This window comes from Candoia aspera, chromosome 3 (genome assembly GCF_035149785.1).
Source record: "Candoia aspera isolate rCanAsp1 chromosome 3, rCanAsp1.hap2, whole genome shotgun sequence".
NCBI lineage: Eukaryota > Metazoa > Chordata > Lepidosauria > Squamata > Boidae > Candoia > Candoia aspera.
Window position 1 is genome coordinate 178,457,582 of NC_086155.1, and position 18,288 is coordinate 178,475,869.

An 18,288-nucleotide genomic window follows, 5' to 3' on the forward strand; every position below is an offset into this window, starting at 1 on the left:
GTGCTTTTCAAACATGGCAACTTTAAGATGTATGGACTTCAACCCCCACAATTCTCCAGCCAGCATGCTGGCTGGGCAATTGTGGGAGTTGAAATCCAAACATCTTATAGTTGCCAAGTCTGAAAAATACTGACTTACATGATACTAACCTTGCAAAGTTGCTTTGAAGGAAGAAGTAGCAGGAATTAGGGTAGGAGTTCATAGGCCCTCCATACTGTCCAGTAAAGCACCAAAGAGGTTATGCAGATGGTGTTAAGTTCCAACATAAAAAAAATAAAAAATGTTCAAGAACTGCTTACAAAGTAAGCAAAGATCACATAATTCATCATCATCATTTGTCTATTTGCTTTTCTGGGCTACCAGGCTTGTTGGCAAGGTTCACTGGCAATGTTAGCTGTTTTTGTGAATGATGAATTATGTACTGCTTTTGCAACATGTTTAAATAAAAGCCTGAGAAGGGTGTGTATCATCTCCATTGCATATCTATTTGGGCTGTGTAACTCTTTGAATTCAGTTCCAAAAAGGTGCTTTTTTGCATGCAAGGCAGTAGACGTGGCACCTTCCTGCAGTGCGTTAAAGAAGCTGCATCTTTTCCTGGGATTGTGTGGCCATCAGCTGTATAATTTCGAAAAAAGATGCAGCTGCTCTAAGGAGTTGCAGAGAGGTGCTACCTATGTACCCTCATACCCTCTGATACATTTGTATTAAATGCAAAGCAATGCACAGCCATATACTGTATAAAGAAATACACATAGTAACCATACTTTGAGAGCCAGTTTGGTGTAATAGTAAGGCATTAGGCTAGAAACAGGAAGACAGTGAGTTCTAGTCCCACCTCAGGCACAAAGCCAGCTATGTGACCTTGGGCCAGCCACTTTTTCTCAGCCCTAGGAAGAAGGCAATGGCAAACCACTTCTGAAAGACCTTGTCTAGAAAACTGCAGGGACTTATCCAGGCAGTCTGAGAGAATCGGACATGATTGAATGGATTAAAAAAAAACAAAACTATATTTCCTCAACCTACTTGTGCAGTAAAAAAGATTCAATCACTCAATAGAAAAGACATAGAGAGATGGAAAGCAGAAAGAAAACAGGTGTATTTTATTTATTACTAATCTTTAGGAGGGAAGGAAAAGAATAGTGGAAATAAAAGTGGGGACTGAGAAAGCTGAAAAATATAGTGTATGTAGAAACAAATTGATCCCCTACTCTAGACCAGCCAAATAGACTTGAACTTAAGGAAGAAGGATAAAATGGGTTGGGGGAAATGTAGACAATCACACAAGAATAGCAGAGAGAAAGCATTTCTGTCTCTTTGTCCCTCCCTCCAAGCAAATCTGACTAAGGAAAAAGAGACACTCCCTAAGCACTCAGCGTTTGCAGAGGTGATGAAATTTGCTAGCTGATTACTCACGTCATTATCAAAGAGGATTTCTCCCCCCTCCCTTTGATTCTATACAGAAACAACAAAGTTTGCAACTTTTCAAAGCCAGAAAGCCCCCTGAATTTCTGAAACAATTTGAAAGTATCTGATCCACTTTGATGCCTTGCTGTTTCAAAATTAGATTTGAAGGAGTGATTCAGTGAAATCTAATGAAAATCATTTCTAGCCTGACTATTTTTGTTAGAGATTACAAATAAGAATTCAAAACACATTTGTCTGTCTATAGCATGTCTAGAGCCACGATCTAAAAAGTTTTGTTCTTGTTATCTTCAATTAACTAGCTGAAATTAAAAGAAAAAGAAAAGATTTTGCATGAATTCATCAATAACACATCTTTTTTAACTTCATTCCACATCTTAACATAGTTATTTTGAAACAACATACAATTCATATTTTTCATAGCGATACCCAAATATTTTACCTTCTTCTCAATCTTAAAATCCTTTTTATTAATTTTGTTTGATCTTGTATTTTCATATTTTTTGTTAACATCTTTGTCTTCTGTTTATTAATCTTAAAACCTGCTAATGCACCAAATTCTTTTAATTTGCCCATTAATGTTTCAATTCCCTTTAAAGGATCTTCCAAAACCAACTCCTAGTCATCTGCAAAAGCTCTTAATTTATAAGTCTCTTTTTTTAATCTTTACTCCCACAATTCTTTCATCTTGTCTTATGTCTCTGTTCAGTATTTCAAGAACCAAAATAAACAAAAGAGGGGACAATGGGCATCCCTGTCTTGTTCCTTTTTGTATCTCACATGGTTTTGTTAGATCTCCATTAACACGTTTGCTAGCAATCCTGTAACAGCTTGTAGTGATACAAATGTAAGGTATAACTAAGGTATATGCTCTCCATTTCTACCATCTTATAGCTCCATAGCAAGGACAAGGGCAAAAAGGTCTACAGTTAAATGTTCCCCCATAATTAATATTTACAGAATGACATATGTTGATGGAATGTAGGACTTTGCAAGGGATTCTGGATGAAGCAGATTATCTAGATCCCTTTTAATTAGATCTAAGGATGGGATGAATTGGAGGGACCTAGATGGTGAAAATGCGATCCTTCAGGTCCTGTTAGATCCTTCTCCTGGAAGCCATAAGATGACATCTCTTGATTGATGGGACCTGGACCGTGCTAACTGTCAGATTTTATCAGACAGAGGTAATTGTAGAGAAGGTAGTCCTTCACATAGCCATGCCAAATAGTACCTCAAATTGCACCTGGAAGCTCAGATGTAACTAGTGCAGCTAGTGTAGTAGCAGTGTTACATGGGCATAGGAAGCTGTATCTATAAGTACTTGTTTAGCTTCTCAGTGGTCTTCAGTGTAGAGTGAGTGCTCTTCTGTAGTAGTCTAGATACAAGATGACTCAGGCATGAGTGACTGTGAACTGGGCCTCCCAATCCAGGAACAGGCACAATTGGCACACAAGTTGGATTTGTGCAAAGGCTGCCCTTATCATGGCTGCTACCTGCTCTTCAAGCAGGACCCTTATGTCCAAGAATATTTCCAGATTATACACTAGTTCTGGCTGGAGCAGTGGAACCCTATCCAGAAACAAAGATGGAAGATCTTCAGTTCCAAGTAGTCTCAAAATCCACAGTCACTCAGCCTAAGCCTGTTCCTCTCCATATTCCAGTTATTATGAGTGAAATAAAGTAGACATTTCATTGATTAATTCTAGATCATTAGAACGTCCTATCACAGAAGTTCCTTCTGACTATGCCTTTATTTTTGTGGGGAAACCATAGTTCTGATCTTGCTTCTTCTGTCTATTTTTCCTCTGAACTGCACCTGATTCACTTTTTTTTACTCCATTATTGTTATTCCCCCAAATTGGCTGTAAGAACACATTTGTCTCTTCCTGGTGTTAAAGGGATGACTTTAATCTCATGCCTTTCCCCTTACGTTGCTCTATTCTCATGAAGCTCCCAATATAACTTTAATGTATTCCTCCATCTCACCTACTCCTTACCTACATAGATGTCCTCACTGAAGGAGCAGTAACACATAGCAATGCTAAATGATTTATAAATACAAGCACCAGTGTCTTCTGGGGGGGGGAGGATCAAAAAAAGCAGGATGGTGGCTGTGGGCAGTGTGATTAAAGCTCCCTGCCCCTTTGTGTGTACAGTGTTGACACCCATACAAAAAGGGATGTGGTTTCAGTTGTGCTACTGCAATGCACTGTCTTGCATTTTTACCCCATGGGAGTCCTTATACCCCATGCCATTTAACATCTGTATGAAATTGCTGCAGATGTTCTTTTTTCCTTTTCTCTTTGATTAACAGCAGAATAATCAGCTTTACTTGGACCCACATACATATTATAGCAATACTTGGACAATCCTTAGGATTTTGAATAAAGCTTGAATTGACTGACCTTCAACCACCAGCATTTGCTGAATGTTCTTCAGAAGATAATAATAGAAGAGACATTTACATTGCCGTGCCACACTTCTTAGTTCCAGATATAGCAGTGCACAGTGGGCAACTCGCTATGGTAATGCAGTGAAAAGGAGCACTAAACTTAAATTTAGTCCTGTAAAGATAGGCTGGAGGTTCTAGGAATAAATGTGTTATCTGTCTCTGTGAATGGTGTCTGATGTGTTTTGAAAGGGGATGCAGTTGCTCAAAAAGATGAAGTTTGTAGCTAGGGGTTGCTTCTAGATTCATCTTTATATTCAAAGTACAAATATCTTTTCTTGTGCAAAGTATCTTTTATCTGTTTAGTTTGACGTATCAGCTACAATCTTTTCTGAATAGATAAAATCTTTTTCACTAATTCATATATTGATAATTTCTATTTATAATACTGCAATGCATTGTAAGGGGACTACCTTCAAAGTTCCAGATAGAATACTGACTGGAACTAGACATATGGTCATATTATGCCAGTATTAGATAGTTTTGGGGTCCTAATGGTATTATTCTGTAAAGCCTAGCCTATAAAGCCACACTATGTGAATGAAGGTATATTTCTATATATTCTTATTTAAACCCTAAAAAAGGCTTGGAGGCAGTCCAGATGCTCTCCTGTACTGGGATGGGTCAATGGTCCTCCTTCATTGGTGGCACTCTAAGTTGGAATACCTTGCTCAGGAATATACCTGGCACCTACTATGAACTTTTGAGATTAAGGAATTTTTAAAATTTTGCAGTTATTTTAACTGTAATTAGAATTAAAGGCCCAGGAAGAATAAAAAGTCTTTGGCATTAAAGCAAAATAACAATTATTCTTATTTCTGTTTTAGTTACCATTTTAGTTACCGTTTCATTGCCAGACTAGGCAACATCTTCAGTGCAAAAAAGTTTTTCGCACTGAAGATGTTGCCTAGTCTGGCAATGAAACATCTGCAAGAAAACAACAAGGCTCAGAGAGCACCAAGGACTCCATATTTAATTGATTTAAACTTCTAAACACTGGATTTAAATGCTCTAATATGTTGCTTATGGATTACCTTGTTTTGAAAGCACTGTGCAAATTCTTAAAATATATAAATAAATAGAATGCATTTCAAAAGAATTGGTTTGGTGTAGTAGCAACAGGCTAGAGACTGGGGGACTGTGAGTTCTAGTCCTGCCTGGGTGACTTTGTGCCAATCATTCTCTCTCAGCCCTAGGAAGGAGGCAATGGCAAACCACTTCCAAAGTCTTGCTAAGAAAATTTCAGGGACTTGTCCAGGCAGTCACCAGGAGTCAACACTGACTCAAAGGCACAATTAAAAAATAAAAATAAAAATCAAGATACCATTTTGTCTCTCTATCTCTCATCCATAGGAATATGTACATTTGCACATTTAAAAAGGTGATATTATATGTTCCAAATAATACTCACTGTGATTTTTTGTCAGCTTTAACTGTGTGTTGCTTTAGTAAAATTGCTGATATATTTATTTTAAAATTTGTAGTGGAAAAATATGCTTCTGTCTACAGATAAAACTTTGATTGCATTGGGTGGGAAACAATATAGAAGATCTGCCTTTTTCCTAAGAATCCTTTAAAAAGTGCCAAATGGTGTGTTGCCAAAGATACTGTGTTTTATTTATTTCTTTAGGCTCAATAACTGTTAGTGGTAACATGTGTTTTGCAGGGTGTCAGTTCAGATGGAATTTTTGGACTGGCCCAGGTCCAAATAAGATTGATATATGTTTAAAATGGTCATCAAACTTTTTGGTTTTAGAACATCTCCTAAAACAAGAGAAACAATTGTTCATGAATTCTAGAGCATCATAATGTCTTTTAAAAGCAAAACAGGAATATTTTTCTTTAATAAAATACACAAAATGTATGTTTATTTTTCAAAACACTTTGTATTTCAAACATATCAACAATTGTATTCTTGCTGCTGGCTACTCTTCTGCCATGGTAGTAAAATCACTGTAATATAGGGATGATTTTAGGTATGTTGATTTTAAAAACAGCCTTGAACACGGTGCCTGAAAATTATTTTTCCTGCCAAATTTCCTGTGCTTATATACTGCAACATCTGGGTTTTGCAGTAGGGAGCCATGAATTCAGGAGGCATTTCAGAAAGAGCAAGATTATTGCTTTGATTCTCAGCTTCCCTTGTATATTCCCAACTGATAAACATCCATGATAGTATTTATCATGACTAGATTTAAATAACAACTGGTTATTTTTATGTCTTACATTTCTTCCTTTTGTACATTTGATAAAATAGCTGGGCACAAGCAGAACTATCCATAAACTAAATTGTTCTTTGCACTGTTTTCACAAGGATATCTTTTCCTTCATCCTTAATTCCAGTTATTTATTAACTTCAAGAAAAGATGGACTATTATGGCAATCCTGTCCCTTCTTTAAGCTCTTAATTCTAGTGGTAGTAGGAAAGTATTGTCCTGTCCAACCCTAGAAATCCCATGTCTGAGGCAGAATAGAAGCTCCCTTTGTACAGGTCTTACCTTTCCTTCCAAATGTAGAGCTCTTAAATCTTGAACAAACAAAAAAAATGAATGTTTACATTCAAAATACAGACTTGGCAACACAAGGTGGTCATCAGAACATGGTGTGCATATACATTATATTTCTTTGTCTACATTGTTGCATGCCTCTTAGCCTTAAAAGAACCAATAGCCTTTGAAAATTGGAAGTGGGCAGCATTTGCTGACTATTGGTGATTCAATTGTGACCAGCTATTTTTAAGCCTGATTATTTAGAGGAATAAATGTAAAGTGGTTTTTTATTTTCTGGGGATGACAAGCAATTATTGTATTTGTTTTCTATTTTTGTTTTGATATTGTTTGCCACCCAGAGTCACTTTTTGAAGTGGGTGGCTATACAAACTGATTAAATAAACAAATAAAGCAAATCTCAGATAAATAAATAAAAAAATACAATAAAAGCAATAAAGTTTAGTTTAATAAAAATCACTATATATTTGTAAAAATAAACAAAAATGTTGAGCTTAGACTCCAGAAGTTTGTATAATGAACACTGAATAGCATGTACCTTGATGTTAACAAGAACACTTCTGAATGGGTCAAGTTATTCAGGCTGCAACTAGTACATATTTACCTGGGAATAAGCCCCAGTGAACCCTCTGGGTTTTCTTCTGAGGGGACACATATAAGATTCCACTGTTAAAAAAAAATGTTGGGACATTACAACCTGGCCTATGTTCTCTGTTTATTTAGTAAATTCACAGTCATCATAAAAATATAGCTCAGCCTTCATGTCTTGGACATCAGCTGAGTAATTTGATATTCAAATAGTTCATGCTTATTTGTTAAAAAATGGCAGTATCTTTAATTTCCCTTTTCTGGTTTTATTTTCCTTGCTTATCTTTATGGACTTGAATTGTAGAATGTGTGCGTGTGTGTGTGAGTGTGTGTGCGCACAAATGTATAAATATAAAATAGAAAGGCTATTTAAAAGCTCTTACATCCCATTGTATATCTGGAAGGCAGATAATAGCAGTCCATATTTTTTATCAGACTGATAATGTGTTGTTAATTAATATATATTTTAAAGTAGTAGTCCTACCAGATTCCTATGTTTTGTCCTGGGCCTGAAATTTTATGAGAACCAGACCTGTGCATTCCTGTCTTGTTAGACAGTATTATTTTCAGAGATGTTAACCTGTTAGTGATTAACAAAGATTGGTGTCTTGAATGCTTGTGGTATCAGAGAGCCTTCCCCAAGGGACTTTTACAATCCAAGGAGAATTTCCACATTTGCACTTAGATAAGATGCTCTAACTCTGTCTTAAAAAAAAAAAAAAAAAAATAGAATCAATTTCAGATAATGGGAGTTTTGCCTGAATGAATACAATAGATTTTCTTTTTGTACCAAATAATTATTTTCATGAATATTATCAAAAGTCAAATGAAAAGAAATAAGAACTGGTTCCTAAAAATGTTGTTGTTTCTCATAATACTCTTTGCTGGCTTTGTGCTTCTGTCAGCCAATCTGTAATAAAAATGTAATAACAAACATGTTTTATTATTTTTTTTAATAATAGAAACAGATGAAACTAGGCCAGGCAACACTGACCTACTCACCGAATGAAATGAATTGTGACTATTTCCTGTTTTTTTCCTGGCTTCAAGTAAGGATAGTGAATAGATGATTGCATACTGTTAAGATAAATGGAAAATATGGAATTTCTTCTTTCTCGGACATTGCTTTAGGGTCCTGAAGCAGGTATTTACAGCTGTGTTATTGTTGCTTTTAACTTTGGCATCCACTAACCATATTCAGTAGCATTGTGCCTTTGGAACAGAGCAGTCACAATTATCTGTTTGCATCCTTTGAGCCATTCACCTGTATAGTTGTCCTGTATTTAGTTAGGGTTAGCAGTTAGTCAAGTATTTTAATATAAAGCTCCAAGAAACTGATATTAAGGGTCTAATATTTATTTGGCTTTCCTAGTGTATTTCTGAAAACTGAAAAAAGTCATATATTTAAATTTCATCTTTGAAGGCTCAGTTTAAATTTTTCTGCATGGAATCCTTGACTCACATGTTTGTTTTAGTTTATTTTTTTAAAAATCACAATATTACCCTTCATCCTCACAGATTATATTATAAAACTGCAATATAATAAAAAGAACATAATATCCTTCATATAACATAAGGGTAACAAAACCATAAAAGCTCCCAGACATTAGGGATTCTTACATATGTTTTGATAATACTATAAACCATAGGGTTACCCTAAATCAATAAAATCTCCTCATTTTATATATAAGCTTAGCTATATTTTTGATAATGTAGCTAAGCTTATAAGATAAATCAGAAATTTTGAGAGAAATAATAGGACTTTTAAGCCTAGAACAGTATTTCTGTTGCAATCTCTGTCTTTTGCCTAAAAAAGGAGCTTCCATTTCTCCAAAAAAACGGTGTGAAAGAAATTGAGGAAAAGAAAGGGAATGTAGAACTCTTATCAGGCTTGGTGAAGGTCTAGTTAGGATTCTGAAAGTTGGAGAGGAAGAACCTTCTTAGTATATTGGAATGAAAAACTATGTTGGGAAAGAATGGAAAAGGAAACTAATGTAGCTTCTACCAACCTTGTGTTCTCCAGATTCATTGACTGCAACTCAGCATGGCCAACAACTTACTGGAATTTTTAGTCTAACACATCTGGAGGGCACCTAGCAAGGGAAGGCTGACATTGCATATAGATGAAATTGTACAGGCATGTAGGTGAACTCGATAACCACAGATGCTTTTGTTTTGGACTATTTAGCAACAAATTAGCATCTGACATACATATGATAAGAGGAGAGATATAGAGACAGTGATACAGAGATAGGACAGAGATGTGCAAGTTTTGGAATGGCTAAAAGGTCTAACCATTAGACCTTCATTAGCTGTTGATAGGAATGGAAAGTGCATATAGTGAATTTCTCAAGCCAACACTGGCTTCAGTGTTTGTGATTTTGATCTTTCTCATACACACATATGTATGATACATGTTTATAGATATATACACATACATGCTAAGGTAATTGTGGCATAACACTAAGAGTTCTTTTCCCTGTGCGATGATTACACAAGATATTCCCTCAACTTTTTAGAAGCAGAATTGAAAACTGCCCCCAGAAAGAAATCAGCTTTTTGTAATTCAGGTTATGTTTCCTATGATTTCTAAGTGTTATGTCAATTCAACTTGCCATATAATAAAGTAATTAATTGAGATTTATTTTGTCTGTTGGGCAGTTAACCAAGTTCTTGGAATAAGAGAGAAAGGGAAATTAAGACAACTTTGGCCCACAATCTGTTCTATAGTTCTCACTTTTCACATTTTTAATATGTGATGCAGTACACCTATCTCTAAACTGGAAAGGATCAGAATGCGGGTTAAAGTTTGAACATTACTACTACGCTGCACCCAGTGTAGATAGATTTGGATTCAGTCTGTGTTGCTTAGTTCATGATTTTTCTCATGCATTTAGATTACTGAGAGTATTGTAGCATTTTGAGTGAGGCAGTTCAGAAAAGAAAGATGTGATTCCCCTCCACCTTTTTTATGAAGTTTCTTGGCATTAATTGATAAATAATGTATGTTTGCATGTTGCTTAATGCCTGGTGACAAATCATTAAATAAAATGTTGGCCCAGGAGTTTGGCTGATAACCAAACAATAATCCAGAATATTTAACTATAGAAGATTTGAACCCTCCATTTTCCCAAGAGATCTGACTGCAGCCACCAGGAAAAAAAAGGGCTCAAGGGACCACAATTGATCAACACATTAATTCTGATTTTGGTATACTCCTGACAGACCTGGTTGAATTTATGACACTTATACCCATAGCTTCCAAAATAGCTATAAATTCTATTCTCAGCTTTATTTTGGAAATACAGGAAGAAACTGCTATCGCTGACACTTGAATAGACGATGTGTGCTTAGGATTTCTTCATCCCTATGTATCCTAAAGCAAGGGCACAATTCAGTATCATTCAGATTCAGTCTCACAATTGACTTACATTGCATGAAGTAAATGTGTTTTTAGTTATGAAGCATGGATGCAACCATGATTACAATTTTGATTGCAGTTCCTTGTACAAATGTCAGTGCATGGAGGCTATGAATTACCTATGATTGTGTTAGAACGTAGGGGATAATGTAATAAAAATCAAAGTGCTGAATAAGCTGAATAAATATTCAAACAATTATTTATTTATTTATCAAATTTTTATCACCACCCATCTCCCCCACACGGGGAGATTTTATATATATTTATATAAATTATATAAATTTAAATTAAATTTAAATTTAAATTATAATAATTTTAGATTACTATAAATCTTAATACATTTTTAAAGCTTGATGCTTTACAAAATTATGAAATAGATAATTTATAATAATTCTTTTTGAATATGCCACAATGTATGCCTAGTTTTGAGGAATATACATGGCAATGAAATCTGGGAGAAAATGAATAAATAAATAGAGTGTTAAATTTGCAAATTGTCCTAAACAACAGAAAAAAAAATCTCATATGCATTACAGTAAGCATAGATTATATTCGAAAAAAATAATATGGTAATAGGGCCAGAAAATGAAATGGAATATAGCTGTTGTAGCAGCTATCATGTAGACATTTTTTTCCCAACCTTGGCAACTTTAAGATGTATGGACCAGCTCCCAAAATTCAGCATGCTAGCTGGGGAATTCTGGGAGTTGAAGTCTATAAATCTTAAAGTTGCAAAGTTTGAAAAACACTGATGTAGACTAAATACTAACATTAAGAAATAAATGGAAAAATCAGATGTGACTATGAATATAACATTGCATGTAGGCTTTTGGTGGGCTATTAATGTCTTCAGAAATGTTTTTAAACAAATAAAATTATAACTATATTTTTTCTAAAAATATATATTTTCTTGGAAATTGTAGAATTTCCAAGAAAATATATATTAAAAGCTTCCTCCTTTACATGCATTTCCATGCCCAATCTAGAGAGTTAATACTCTCTAGAAGGAAATGTGTATTGGCGAATAAATACACCGAGTTAAATAGTTGATTTGAACCCTGATGTGGCTCTACAAGTTTTTCATATTATTTCACAATAGTGGTATGTTAACTGTAGGAACACTGAAACAAAAAGCTTTCTGCCTATTGTAATCAAAGTAACAAATTAATTTCAGTTACTCATGTAATGTTTAGGGAAAATGAAGAAACTCTGAAGAAACAATGTTTAATATTATTTTTGTCAGTTGGATATATCTGTATATGTTTGAGTGTTTATGTGCACATTACTGTATTTGAATAATGAATAATACCAATCAGGGGAAAGTCTGATTTATAGGTGATCTACGCAACACTATTTAGTGAGATAGTTTTGTTTTGTTTTTATTTTGTTTATTTAGCCTGTATGATTTCATGATATTCAAATTATGCAATGACAGATGGTCAGACACAGAACAACAGATAATCTGAAAATTAATACATTTCTTTTCATTTCTAAAAAAAAAAAAAAAGGGGGAAAGAATGGTAATACTCCAAAACATAAGGTATTGGATGCAATAAATAATACTAATGCTACTGAATCAGGAGATTATTGTTACAAATATTGCCTCAAAAATTAAATTCGAAGATATTCAAGACCATTCTATACCACAGTCCATCCTTATTTCATATAAGTGTATATAGGATTATAATTTAAGATGTGAAAATTGGTATTTTCTTAAGATAAAAATAAATGTTATGAGTAGTACCTCATTGTTTTTGATGTGGTTTTAAAAATACTTGTTTAGAACTACAGCATGCTTATTTGAAGAACTTACAATTTACTCTTCCACAAAATTTTCAAAATTGCAAGCATTTGTCTGTTTTATTCATTATAATCTACCATTAAAAATGAAAGAAAATTTTGCTTTTTCAACTTTTGACTTCTAAAAGTATATCATAATTACTTTGTCTAATATTTCCATAGCTTACAATGATGATACAATGGTATCATGATTGGAAATAATAGTTGAGAAGATCTGTCTCCCCACAGAAAATCAGTCTGTGTCACTTTGAGTTCTACAATGGATGGAAGGCAAGATATAGTTATACTGCAAATAATTAATCTTTATGACATTAACTGCTTAAAAACATGCCACAAGTGTATGCTGGGTAAAGAAGCTTCAGAGCAGTAAAGCACATAGTCTATGACTAAATAAGGAAAAACAGTATTAAACTGTTCCCAGATTGGTGCCATCTATGCATTTGGATTGGAAAAAAAGTAATACTTGTTCGAACTAAAAGAACTAATGACATTCTGTCCTATATCCTATTCAAATAATAAAGAATGGTTAAGAACATAGGAAGCTGCCCTTATCAGATCAGACTATTATTTATCTAGTCTAGTATTAAATTTTAAACCTGAGTCCTTCTGCAGGCAAAGCCCATGTTTACTCAGTGAGCTATGTTTCCTTCCCTGAATACTTACGATATTCACACAATAGCTACTGTAGTAAAAATTCTTTCATGTTTACGACACTGAAGGCAGTTACTCTTATTTGGGCATTAATGGGTAAGAAATTAAATGTTGACTTTGGAGTAGCATTTATTTTAAAATAGCAGGTAAAAACATTTTTAAAAATCATATTAGTGAAAATGGGATAGTTCGTTTTATTTACTTAACTATTAATAAAGTTTTTCAAGAAAGAAGTACAATTTACCCAAACAGCTGAATGGCAGTATATTCAGTTAAGGCATTTGTTACATTCTTTCTTTGGTTAAGATGTCTTGGCTGCTTCTGAAACCCCTGTGATTTTGAAAGTATTAGAGAAGGTTTTTTTATAAACTAAATCAACAATTCAGTATTACTAATAATTAAAATAATACACAAAATTTGAATAATACACAGGAATTTTGGAATAGAGAATTGGAGCTTCCTGTATCACACAATCACTAGCTTCATATCTTAAGGTATAATAATTTTTTTATGGTCCTGCGATAATTTTAACAAAATTATTTGGAGGGGTTTATTGGAGTCCTTAACAGATGTGCAAAAAAAGGTTGGTTGACTTAATTCTTACATAGGAATGGCAATAAATTGAAGGTGCATGGTACACATGCTTCAATCATGTCCTGTAGTAGCTCCTTTTTGGTTGGGTAGTCTTAATATGGCAAGCCAGTTCTTGGGAGGAACAGTTTAAAACAATGATATGCTGTTGAGCTATATTCCAAAAATTCCATAAATGGAATTTGTCCATTTATGAAGAGCTTTGGATCTGTTATGCTTTGACAATTGCCGACAGATTATCATGGGTTCCTGTGGATACTTGTGCCCCAGATAGTAAAGGTTGCTCAACCAAGTCTGTCAGTTCTCAGCCTTTGAACTGTATCTTTATCAGAAAAAAGGAACGACTGGACAATACAATCTTCTGTTTTCAAGGTTTAATAAACTTCTGTAGTAATTTTTATTGAGTTGTTACTGTATATGTATTGTACAATTGTTTCTCTTTATATTCAGGTTAGGTTTTTTATTAAGCTTTTTATATTTTATATTTTGTTTTGTTTGAATTTTAGTCACATGCCTTGTTTTGTTCAATTTTCATTTGTAGTTGTAACAAAAATATTTGTAAAACAATTCCTGAAAAATTATGACAATAAGAAGCTGCTGGTCATTGTAGCTTGCCAGCTAAACCAACATATAGCACATATTGTAATTGTCCTATCAGCTATAATAGAATCAGAGCTAAAATTAAGTTTATAGAAAGAAAAGTTGCCAATATTTTCATCTGCTTGAATGGATAAATGCCAGAAGAATTGCATGTACTGAATGTTATGTGAACCTTGTGTGTGTGTGTGTGTGTGTGTGAGAGAGAGAGAGAGAGAGATTGATTCTGAATTTTGGTATTATTGGTCAAAAAGATAGTTGTCTATATATGGGGTATTTCTTAATAACACCTGTTGTAGAGTCAAACAACTTCCCGCTGATATTTACACTTGCATAGAACTGGTTGACTGAATAGGATTCCCGAATGTCTGTGGGGAAGTTCCTACTGGCATGGTTGGCATTCCTTTTAAAAATTTATTTGCCCTGTGAAATACAAAAATGCTTTGGGTGGTAGAAATGATTGCTCTTATGTATCCTTTCTCACAGTGGAAATCTATCACAAGCTCCTGGTTTTCAAGGAAGATAAAAGCAGTGAAACTGCCAGGGAAAGTAGAAGTAGAATGTTCAGCATTATAGGAATCTGACCAGAGCTTGAGTATACTCAGTGGCATTGTTGAAGAAATAATGAATTGCTTGCTACCAACATTAAAGCCATGAGATGTTACCCAGCAGTAACATCAACTGGTCTGAGGCTTTGGGTGACTTGTAGCACTGTGTAATATATTTGATATAAAGATAAAATGGCTCATAACTGTATTGACTTTGGCATGGTAGCTATATTTCTGGCAAGGAATGTGTCCACAGCATCACCCTGGGTTTTGGAAAAGTTTCAGTTGTAAATGCCTAAGGATGCTGATGAGTTCAGAATAGTGCAAGTACCTAAAGTCTGCTTAATGCATGCCTTGCAATATGTAACATTCAACATCTATTGAAAGAGCTGGCTGACCAGCTGTGCTCATTTCTCTATTAGTTACTTTCAAGGTCTTCTGGAGTCATCCAACCACTGTTGTCCCAATATAAGAGTAATGAGACAGGCTTTACATCATTTCAACAATTGTTGACAGATGTTACGAAGTTGCAAGTAGTTACTAGTGGGGAAGTGGCCTGTTTTGAAGGTGCTAAATGCTTTACTAATTGAAGTACGCAGTTGGTCTGTCCACCTTGGAGCTTGTGGGCTGTTAGGGATCAGTTGCTGGGAATACATCTTCCTGATACTCTAAAATTTGCAAATTCATTCCGCAGGCATTTTAAGAACTGTTATGGTTTTGGTCCATTTTTTAGCATGAAAAACGGGTCCTAAATACACAAAGATCCATATGTTTTCATTACAACCTGAGTATACCCTGAGATCATTTATGGAAGACTTTATCTAGGTGCCTGGTAATCTGAACTGAGTTGTTCAGGACAACAGGCCTAGTAAGAATAGGGTTGTTTTTCAGTTAATAAAAAGGGATTTTCACTTAGTTTCTGCATGAACCTATTTTCCTGTCCTCATACTTTGATGACAGATACATACATACATACATATAAATAATCCATAGCATGTTGCTTAATTGCCCTTAAAATATTTATTCCAAGGCAGTACAAAAAATAATCAAAACCAAAATAAGTATTGGTATTGTGATTTGTTACATTGTATGTTTGTGTATGTGTGTTTGTCTGTGTAGTACTCCCACAATTTAATTGACACCAAGAGATAAAATTGACACCAAAAGATAAAATTCAAAATGTTTGAAAACTGGCTAGGTGGCTGAGCAGCTTGCTATAGTGGAAGAACCATACGTTATTCAAGTAAGAACTCTAGTTACCCTCCAGGTTTTGTTGACAGAGAGCGTTGTGCAACTTAGAACTTTTCCGATTTCTAAATAAACATTGTTTGCTTATTTGTTTTATGTGAAGACCAGTAGATGCTCTGTTTTATATCTCTGACTAGTTGTGGATGGGCAAACAAATCCGTCTCTGAAATAAAAGTGACTTTGATGTGATATACAAACTGCTAGACATGATAGCAACTTTAAACGTTTATCTTAGTAATCCCTCTGCTTTCAATTAGTGGTCATTTAGTGCACATGCAGTTTGTGTTCAAAGAGCATATTAATTTCAGTGCAAGATGAGAGCATAGAAAAAAATGATAAGCTGCTTTGGCAATAAAAATGTTTATTATAAATCATTCTGGGAATGAATATGAATGCGAATATTTAACTATATTGGTACAGCCAGGGAATAATCATACTAAAGCTGTGAACTATAAGAATCTGAGGATCCTCCATGATTACAATAAACACAATCATTATTAAAACTGTATCCTAAATCACCATTGAAGAACATTTCTAAATTGAAGATTATCCATAAGGTTGAGGAAAGTAATTGGTAAACTGCTGAATCTATTCTTGCTTGGAAGTGAATAAAGGTTACAGGGTAGAAACAAAACATGCAAGTGGATTTTTTTTTCCCGGAAAGAAACAACGATAGAAGTAATTAATGACCCTGACTCTGTGCCAAAAAAGCTTTCTTCTGACAACTCTAACTTAATTAAAACTTAAGACATTTCAGTGGCCTCAGAAAGCTCTTGATGGGGTGAACTCTTGCAAACTCGTGAGAAAATTCTGTAAAGTAAAGAAAAAGATGTGTGTTACTACTGGTGCCATGACTCTAATCCCTGACAGCCAAAGAATCTATTTAACCAAAGTCTTTTCTTTTAACTGGCTCACACCTGCAGGCTTACTGGCACTTCCTCTGTAGCAGAAAGACCATTTTTTGTGTGTTTTACTGGAGATCAGATAATAGCAGCCCTGCTGTTTCTTTTGTTTTTGTGCATTGTTCATTAGCTTGTGAGTAGCAAGCATGCTTGATATGCTTGGCTTACTTTTGGTAGTAAGCTTGGCAGAAAGCTTTAGGAGACACAGTACTAGTGAAGATGGAAAAATAGTTCAAATGAAAGTTGCAGTGGAAGAGCAGGCAGAGTGGCAGAGACCTGCTGTTCTCACACACCCAAGTTACAAGAAACAGTGTTCTGCTTTGGATAGTACTTGCTTTGTTCAAAGAGGACTCCATTGAAATTATCTTCTTTTAATTAATGCAATTCCCATTCAGTCTGAGGGAGCATGTGTAATTTCGCCAGGTATACCATATGAATAGGAATGTCCTGTTTCTAGTGGTGAGGGAATGACTATGTTGTGGAATGATGGGTTTATTTGCTGACAGAAGAGCATGAATAATAATAGTCACATGTTGACATAAATTACCCCAAAATTTATAATAGAAATTTGAAATCTAGCTTCAGCATTCCATAACAAAACAGGACATTTTATTGTTACTTCTTAAATTAATTCCATTCTCAACAAGCAGCTTCTGTGAATACTCAAGCATTGCTCCTGAGAAGGATAGAAATGTACAGTAGCAATAGAAATATATATTATTTAGTGTCAGAATTGGTTTGCCTTATAGATTCATTCATTTTATGCTATATTTCTAGTTTGTTCATTAATTGTTAGATTGTCAGTATGGGAACAGTAACGAAGACTATTTGGTTTTCAGATATGTTTCTTTTTAGCTTTCTCACAGTGCTTTGTCAATATGGGTGGAAATGTAGCTTGTTTTTATAGAAGTTCACAAGAAATTCCTCAAATAGTGGACTGTTTTTGCTTAAAAAAATACACTGTAAAATTTATTTTGGAATGTAGAAAATTTCAGCAGCTTGTTTATCTGTGTGTATGCGTGTGTTTGTGCGTACCACAGAAACTTCAGAATACTTTTACAAACATTGTATGTCTACATAATAAGAATCAACTGCATGTAATAAAAAGTTTACTATATCTATGTGCTCACTCTACGATACATTATTAGTCTTATTTTTAGAATATATTTACTGTGCTTTTGAAATGCATTTCTGTTCCTCAAGATAATTTAGAATAGATTTTTAAAGCAACTACTGTAACAAAATATGTTTGGATGCTATGAAGGTTTTCCACTGAAAAAAAAAATCAAAATTTAAGAGGATCTTGTTTCATGCTGTGGGCAGAAATCAGAGTCAGTAATGCTTGCAAAAACAGTTTTTTTTAAAGCAAAAATTTGTTGTGGGTCACTATGAATGTATTTTAAAGTTTCACATTATAGTCTGTTTTGAATTAGGTTAAACTACAAATTAAGTTACTTAACATTTTAGTATATCTAACATATAATTAAGAGAAACATTTTTGTTTATAGAAAATGTAAGCTTATTCCATGCATGCAGATTTATGGAAAATTTATATAAACAT

The 18,288-nt window shown here is 34.3% G+C and overlaps 1 protein-coding gene across 1 annotated transcript in view; it reads left to right on the plus strand.

Annotated features, from left to right (window-relative positions):
* The window catches only part of ZFHX4 (zinc finger homeobox 4), a 153,696-nt gene that overhangs the window by 44,552 nt on the left and 90,856 nt on the right, over positions 1 to 18,288 (plus strand). The window lies entirely within an intron of this gene.